We start from the raw sequence: 8744 nt of genomic DNA on the forward strand, positions 1-8744 counted from the left end.
TCTTGCCAGAGCAACCAGGCAAGCCCCCCCCCCTTGATCACCAGATATCGCCTATTCTCCTCTATACTGCTTGCATTAGAGTAGTGTAGCATGTTACTACTTTCCGTTAATCCTATTCTGATGCATAGCCTGTCATTGTTGCTACAGTCATTGATACCTTACCCGCAATCCTAAATGCTTAGTATAGGATGCTAGTTTATCATCATTGGCCCTACATTCTTGTCAGTCTGCCTCGCTATACTATTGGGCTATGATCACTCGGGAGGTGATCACGGGTATATACTTTACATACATACATACTATACAGATGGTGACTAAAGTCGGGTCAGCTCGAAGAGTACCCGCGAGTGATTCACGGATTGGGGGCTGAAAGGACCTTTGTCCCGACGGCCCTCTATGTGGATCTTTGTGGCGAAGCGACAGGGCAGGTTGAGACCACCTAGGAGACAGGTGGGCCTGGCCCTGTTCGGCATTCGCGGATACTTAACACGCTTAACGAGATCTTGGTATTTGATCTGAGTTGGCTACGAGCCTATACGCACTAACCATCTACGTGGGAGTAGTTATGGGTATCCCGGCGTCATGGTATCAGCCGAAGCACTTCAGACGTCAGCGACGGAGCGGCACGCGCCGGATTGGACTGGAACGCCTGCTAGGCTAGGTCTGCTTCCGGCCGCCCTCGCAATGCGCAAGTGTGCTATAGGCGATGGGCCCAAACCCCTGTGCGCTTAGGTTTAGACCGGCGTGCTGGCCTCTCTGTTTTGCCTAGGTGGGCTGCGACGTGTTGATCTTCCGAGGCCGGCATGACCCAGGAAAGTGTGTCCGGCCAAATGGGATCGAGCATGTTGGGTTATGTGGTGCACCCCTGCAGGGAAGTTAATCTATTCGAATAGCCATGATCTTCAGTAACAGGACGACTTGGAGTTGTACCTTGACCTTATGACAACTAGAACCAGATACCTAATAAAACACACCCTTCCAAGTTCCACAGACATCCCGGTGATCGCTTTTCCACAGGGCGACGAGGGGAGGATCGCCGGGTAGGATTATGCTATGCGATGCTACTGGAGATGCTACTTGGAGGACTTCAATCTACGCTCTTCTACATGCTGCAAGACGGAGGCTGCCAGAAGCGTAGTCTTCGACAGGATTAGCTATCCCCCTCTTATTCTGGCATTCTGCAGTTTAGTCCACCGATATGGCCCTTTACACATATACCCATGCATATGTAGTGTAGCTCCTTGCTTGCGAGTACTTTGGATGAGTACTCACGGTTGCTTTTCTCCCTCTTTTCCCCTTTCCCTTCTACCTGGTTGTCGCAACCAGATGCTGGAGTCCAGGAGCCAGATGCCACCGTCGACGACGACTACTACACTGGAGGTGCCTACTACTACGTGCAGGCCATTGACGAGGACCAAGAGTAGTTAGGAGGATCCCAGGCAGGAGGCCTGCGCCTCTTTCGATCTGTATCCCAGTTTGTGCTAGCCATCTTATGGCAACTTGTTTAACTTGTGTCTGTACTCAGATATTGTTGCTTCCACTGACTCGTCTATGATCGGGCACTTGTATTCGAGCCCTCGAGGCCCCTGGCTTGTATTATGATGCTTGTATGACTTATTTATGTTTTAGAGTTGTGTTGTGATATCTTACCGTGAGTCCCTGATCTTGATCGTGCACGTTTGCGTGTATGATTAGTGTATGATTGAATCGGGGGCGTCACAATAACACCTGCACACAAATAACAAATACCCGCAATCAATGTGTAAAAGGGGTTGTCAATCCCTTTCGGGTACGACGCCCAAGATAGGCAAAAACAGACATGAATAAATTGTAGTAGATTGATAGATTGAACGCCAAATAAAATAAATAAGAATAAATTGCAGCTAGGTATTTTTGTATTTTTGGTTTAATAAATCTGGAAATAAAAGCAAATGAAAAGTAGATCACAAAGGCAAATAATATGAGAAAAGACCCGGGGGCTGTAGGTTTCACTAGTGGCTTCTCTCGAGAAAAATAGCAAACGGTGGGTAAACAAATTACTGTTGGGCAATTGATATAACTTCAAATAATCATGACGATATCCAGGCAATCATCATTATATAGGTATCACATCCAAGATTAGTAGACTGACTCCTGCCTGTATCTACTACTATTACTCCACACATCAACCGCTATCCAGCATGCATCTAGTGTATTAAGTTCATGGGGAAACAGAGTAATGCAATAAGAATGATGACATGATGTAGACAAGATCTATCTATGTAGAGATAGACCCCATCATTTTTATCCTTAGTAGCAACGATACATATGTGTCGGTTCCCCTTCTGCCACTGGGATGAAGCACCGTAAGATTGAACCCACTGCAAAGCACCACTTCCCATTGCAAGATAAATAGATCAAGTTGGCCAAACAAAACCCAAATATCAGAGAAGAAATACGAGGCTATAAACAATCATGCATATAAGAGATCAAATAAACTCAACTAACTTTCATGGATATAAAAAGATAGATCTGATCATAAACTCAAAGTTCATCCGATCCCAACAAACACACCACAAAAAGAGTTACATCATATGGATCTCCAAGAGACCATTGTATTTAGAATCAAACGAGAGAGAGGAAGCCGTCTAGCTACTAACTACGGACCCGAAGGTCTACAAAAAACTACTTGCGCATCATTGGAGAGGCACCAATGGAAGTGGTGAACCCCTCTGTGATGGTATCTAGATTGGATCTGGTGGTTCTGGACTCTGTGGCGGCTGGAATTGATTTTTGTCCAATCCCCTAGGGTTTCTGGAATATAGGGGTATTTATAGAGGATAGAGGCGGTCCGGGGGTACCCAAGGTGGGCACAACCCACCAGGGCGCACATGGTCCTCCTGGCGCGCCCTGGTGGGTTGTGCTCCCCTCGGAGCATCCCCGAGGCGCTGCCTTCGCCCATTGGGTGTCTTCTGGTCCATAAATAAATCTTCGTAAAGTTTCCTTGTATTTGGACTCCGTTTGGTATTGATTTCCTGCGATGTAAAAAACATGCAGAAAAACAACTGGCACTTGGCACTATGTCAATAGGTTAGTACAAAAATGATATAGAATGACTATGAAATGAATATAAAACATCCAAGATTGATAATATAATAGCATGGAACAATCAAAAAATATAGATACATTCAGGACCCTGTGTGAGTTCTCTGTCAAAAATAATAAAAACCGTGTGTTGGGCCACACTGGGTAGGATTCTTCCGTGCCTCCACTATTGCACTAGGCCGATCCAGCTACCCGTTGGTGTCCATGGCAAAAACGCGTTCTTCGAGTTATGCTTATTCCAATAGAAAACGCAACGCACTCTGCTACACCTCCACTTAAGCTGATGGGTGGGTACACACCGTCAGCGACACACCTTTCTTTCTTCCTCCTTCTCTCTCTAACCAGCCGCCCCCACATGTTAGGTTCTTCTTTCTTCTCCTGCCCGATGGCTGACGTGGCTCCAATGACGCTCGCGGGTGATTCCGACCACCTTTCCTTGCGCCACTTGCACCACTGCTTCCTGGCTTCTCCGCACTTCTGATGATGTACGCTTGGTTGGCCTGATGGTGAGCAACTATTCTCCAGGGCGGCGGTGGTCTTAGGCCTCGTTCGATCTTGTCGCTCTGCTAATACTTTGAGAGAATTGGGGTGGGGAAAGGACCATGTGGGTCGAGTAGGAGATGCGTGTGATCTGGGAGCCACGCGCATGCGGGGGGGGGGATCCTTAAATAGGTCGGGTGGCACCGGTGGATAAAAATGGTTGTTGGGCGGGCGGCTATGCCGTGTAGCTTCATGGGTACATAGGGGAGGCTACTCGCTGCGGATGGATGGCGCCGGGAGGGGAACCTAGCCATGGGCACGGGTGTACATAATCGTCAATGGTGATGGAGGCGATGGCCTGGGGGTGAAGCAAGCAAGGGGAGGGGCATCTGGAGAGGGGTCCTAGGATTCTGGGACACGTCTAGAGCTATAGGACACGGCGAGGGTGGTTGAGGCAGGAACGCCTCTGCCCATGCCCAGAGCACCATGTTTGGCATGTTAGGCTGGTGTTCACCATTGACAAGGCATTCTTTGGGGGTTTGCCAGATTGGCAAACTTGTCCGGGGTGTCTCGAAGGGTTAGTAGGGTGTGTGCATGCATAGGTGGAGGCCTGGTGTGGTTCAAGCCCAACTAGAGAATCCAAAATATCTTTATGTTAGCAAGTGTTTGTGTTGTGTTGTTTATATTTGGCTTGGTGAACAAAGATTTTTTTGTGGTAGGGTTTAGTATGATGTTGAGTGTGTGATGTCTACTACACAACCTTCTTCTAGTAGACGTTGTTGGGCCTCCAAGTGCAGAGGTGTGTAGGACAATAGCAAATTTCCATCAAGTGGATGACCTAAGGTTTATCAATCCGTGGGAGGCTGATGTCTACTACACAACCTTCTTCTTGTAGACGTTGTTGGGCCTCCAAGTGCAGAGGTTTGTAGGATAGTAGAAAATTTCCGTCAAGTGGATGACCTAAGGTTTATCAATCCGTTGGAGGCGTAGGATGAAGATGGTCTCTCTCAAACAACCCTGCACCCAAATAACAAAGAGTCTCTTGTGTCCCCAACACACCCAATACAATGGTTTTAATTGTATAGGTGCACTAGTTCGGCGAAGAGATGGTGATACAAGTGGTATATGGATGGTAGATAATAGTTTTTGTAATCTGAAATTATAAAAACAGCAAGGTAACGAATGATAAATGTGAGCGTAAATGGTATCGCAATGCTACGAAACAAGGCCTAGGGTTCATACTTTCACTAGTGCAAGTCCTCTCAACAATAATAACATAATTGGATCACATAACTATCCCTCAACATGCAACAAAGAGTCACTCCAAAGTCACTAATAGTAGAGAACAAACGAAGAGATTATGGTAGGGTACGAAACCACCTCAAAGTTATTCTTTCCAATCAATCCGTTGGACTATTCCTATAAGTCACACAAACAGCCCTAGATTTCGTACTAGAATAACACCTTAAGACACGAATCAACCAAAACCCTAATGTCACCTAGATACTCCAATGTCACCTCAAGTATCTGTGGGTATGATTATACGATATGCATCACACAATCTCAGACTCATCTATTCAACCAACACATAACCTCAAAGAGTGCCCCAAAGTTCCTAGCGGAGAATCACGACGAAAACGTGTGCCAACCCCTATGCATAGGTTCATGCGCGGAACCCGCAAGTTGATCACCAAAACATACATCAAGTGAATCACGTGATATCCCATTGTCACCACAGATACGCACGGGAAGACATACATCAAAATCTTTAAAGACTCAATCCGATAAGATAACTTCAAAGGGGAAACTCAATCCATTACAAGAGAGTAGAGGGGGGAGAAAACATCATAGGATCCAAATATAATAGCAAAGCTCACGATACATCAAGATCATATCACCTCAAGAACACGAGAGAGAGAGATCAAACACATAGCTACTGGTACATACCCTCAGCCCCGAGGGAGAACTATTCCCTCCTCGTCATGGAGAGCACCAGGATAATGAAGATGGCCACCGGAGAGGGATTGCCCCCTTCCGCAGGGTGCCGGAACGGGTCTAGATTGGTTTTCGGTGGCTACGGAGGCTTGTGGCGGCGGAACTCCCAATCTATTGTGCTCCCTGATGTTTTAGGGTATATGGAGATATATAGGCGAAAGAAGTACATCCAATCTGAGATTTGAGAAACTGGTTACAAAACCAGGTAACATCATATGCAGGTGGCAAAACCAATTCTGCCTGCCGCATGTATGATTCTACCATTTTTGTGATTTCAAAAAGCAAAGCCTGTGTATTTCCGGGCGCAATTCCATACATTTTTAAAAGGAGGTCCATGTCTTTCAAGGTAGGTGCCTCCACCCCTTCCAAAAGCCGGTTCACAAGCTGTGGATCCAACGCTGGTTGGGAAAAATTAAAAATAAAAGAATGGATGTGAGAGACGCTTTGTGCTATTTGTGTTATGAAATCGAATTTGTTCATCTCCAGGTAACTCCATCTTTTTCAGCTCTGCTTGCTCACTTTTGAAAGGAAAGGAGACTGATCTTGACGTCGGCGTTTGTTTTTCCAACGAAAAGAAGAAGTTTTGGATTGAGATTTCACATAAGCATTGCACAATGATCCACATTAGGCGGGGAGCAGCAATGATACCGCTGGCCGGGAATAAGTACCTATCCATCTACTACTTACGATGTTTTTCGTTCTATTGAAATCCTGCATCGAGCCGATGTTTCATTGATCGATACCAGGCACAGCCATCACATCAACTATTTCACTTTTCATACGCATTTATTTACGGACCGGTAAACTAGACCCGAAAAACTCCTATTTTTAAAATGAAAGACCCATCACAAAATTATGGCACAACGCTATGATGAGCGTTCTCACAGGCCGGCACCTCGATGCATCCGTCTCAAGAGTTGTACAACTTACATGTGCTTCATGCCACAATCTCTCACTTTCTACTCCTCCATCTGTCTCCATCATATAATCGATCTCACCTCTCATGTCTGAGTGAAAAAACCATATTTGTTAGTATATATCAAGGCCGAGAGGACACGTTCCTCTCATGTCAAGATTAGTATTAGGGACCCTTAGTATTATTAACCGGTTACAATACGTACATGCAGTGAGACAATCAATCTATGCTCTCATTCACATTTCATTCTAGCACTGATGTCTCCAGCCCTATCTATCCCTAGAAGCAAATGGACCCTAGAAGCAAATGGAGTAAGTCCGATGGAACACTCGGATTGGAAAAGATAATTATACTTATAGGCATGGATGAAAAAAAGCTTGGAAACTAGTTCAAATCGAACTCAAAAGCAACTAGGCTATCCAACTTCCATTGAAGCAGCTTCCCTGGAACTAGCTGCCATTGTATCGGTTGGTGCCATTTCTTCTCTTGGAGGCAGGGCAATAGATTAAGATTAGGCGGTAAGCGAAGGAACTGTAGGGCTTAGGGCTGCGGGTGAGCTCAACTTCAATAGGTCGAGGGGAGGAAGAGAAGAAAAAACGGCTATTTCACCTGGTGTCGTAATAACCACTATTTTCGGGTTTGAACGCATAAGCGCAACAGAGATCTTCTTTCATTTAAGAAGAAGCCACCGTAAAGAAGAGGAAACAAGGCGTTTAAGGGACATCGACTCCCATTATTTTCTCCTGGCCTGCTTTGGCTAAATCGACGGAGGCTTAGCTTATTATCTTTCGGGCGTTTAGCTAGCTTAGAGAATAAAGAAATCTATCTCTAAAGGGGGAGCGGTACAACTATTTTAGGTTAGAGGAAGGTTGAAGAGAGAATAGCTAAAATAGCCAGTCGGGTAGGCAAGTGCGGGTGGCTGTGGTCAAAGTGAATATGTCTTGTTTCGGTTAGCGGTTTCGGCTCTCCGGCACCAAAGTAAACTCTTTCTATTGCGGGGCCTATGGAGTTTGGGGATGAGTGCTGACACTTTACTGTGCAACATTCCTGTTTCTTTCATTCCCCTTACTAGATCAAAGAGGGCATATGTGGGGTTTGAAGATGCCTGGACCTTACCACCTTATTCTAATAGCCCGCATCAATGCCTCTGCCCAGAACATAGGAGCCCCCTGGGTTCAAGATCTCATATCAATTTTCAACTACTGGGAAAGAATTGGGGTGCGGTAGGAAGAAATGGAATTCTCAATAAAAGTATAAACAGGTCTTCCCCATTGCTGCATAGAGTTTGAGCTGGGTGGAATTAAAGTTCGGTTTCGATCAAGACACCCTGCCTACTTACTTTAAAAAAACAACTTATGATCAACCGATCATAGAGGTCCTTTTCCAGCAACTTCAAACCAGAAAGCCCCGAATCCCATAAAGAATGCTTATAGATCTTTATTTTTATTGTGATGACGATATGGACCTCATTACTTTCTCATTTTCTTATATTTATATAAGTTCTTTTTTTGGATTCGACAAAACAAGAACAGAATCACGCTCTGTAGGATTTGAACCTACGACACTGGGTTTTGGAGACACACATTCTACCGAACTGAACTAAGAGCGCTTTTCGGGAGATAAAGCAGTAAAGAAAAGGATGATTTCTGTACCGCATGCATATAGAAAAATGAAACTCTGAATTTTGCCCACCCCCTGGGCGCGCCCTCCACCCTCATGGGCGCCTCGTGGCCCCCCTACCTCGTGGCCTGCTTGAAGCTTCCTTGACGTAGGCTCCCAGTCTCCCGGGTTGTTGTCCTTACAAAAATGAGTTCCGTGGAGTTTCTGGTCAATTGGACTCCGTTTGATTTTCCTTTTCTTCGAAACCCTAAAATAGGCAAAAGAATAGAAACTGGCACTGGGCTCTGGGTTAATATGTTAGTCCCAAAAATAATATAAAAGTGTATAACAAAGCCCATAAACATCCAAAACAGATAATATAATAGCATGGAACAATCAAAAATTATAGATACATTGGAGACGTATCAGAGGCGTAGGATGAAGATGGTCTCTCTCAAGCAACCCAGCAACCAAATAACAAAGAGTCTCTTGTGTCCCCAACACACCCAATACAATGGTAAATTTTATAGGTGCACTAGTTCGGCGAAGAGATGGTGATACAAGTGCAATATGGATAGTAGATATAGGTTTTTGTAATCTGAAAATATAAAAACAGCAAGGTAACTAATGATAAAAGTGAGCATAAACAGTATTGCAATGCTAGGAAACA

The 8744-nt window shown here is 45.1% G+C and overlaps 1 non-coding gene across 1 annotated transcript; it reads right to left on the minus strand.

Moving 5' to 3' along the window:
- Positions 1-8010: 8010 nt before the first annotated feature.
- Positions 8011-8084, minus strand: TRNAW-CCA. Its single transcript has one exon. It is a non-coding gene; the product is annotated as a tRNA-Trp (tRNA).
- Positions 8085-8744: the final 660 nt, after the last annotated feature.

The sequence above is a fragment of the Triticum dicoccoides genome, chromosome 7A (assembly GCF_002162155.2).
Source record: "Triticum dicoccoides isolate Atlit2015 ecotype Zavitan chromosome 7A, WEW_v2.0, whole genome shotgun sequence".
In the NCBI taxonomy this organism is placed as follows: Eukaryota; Viridiplantae; Streptophyta; class Magnoliopsida; order Poales; family Poaceae; genus Triticum; species Triticum dicoccoides.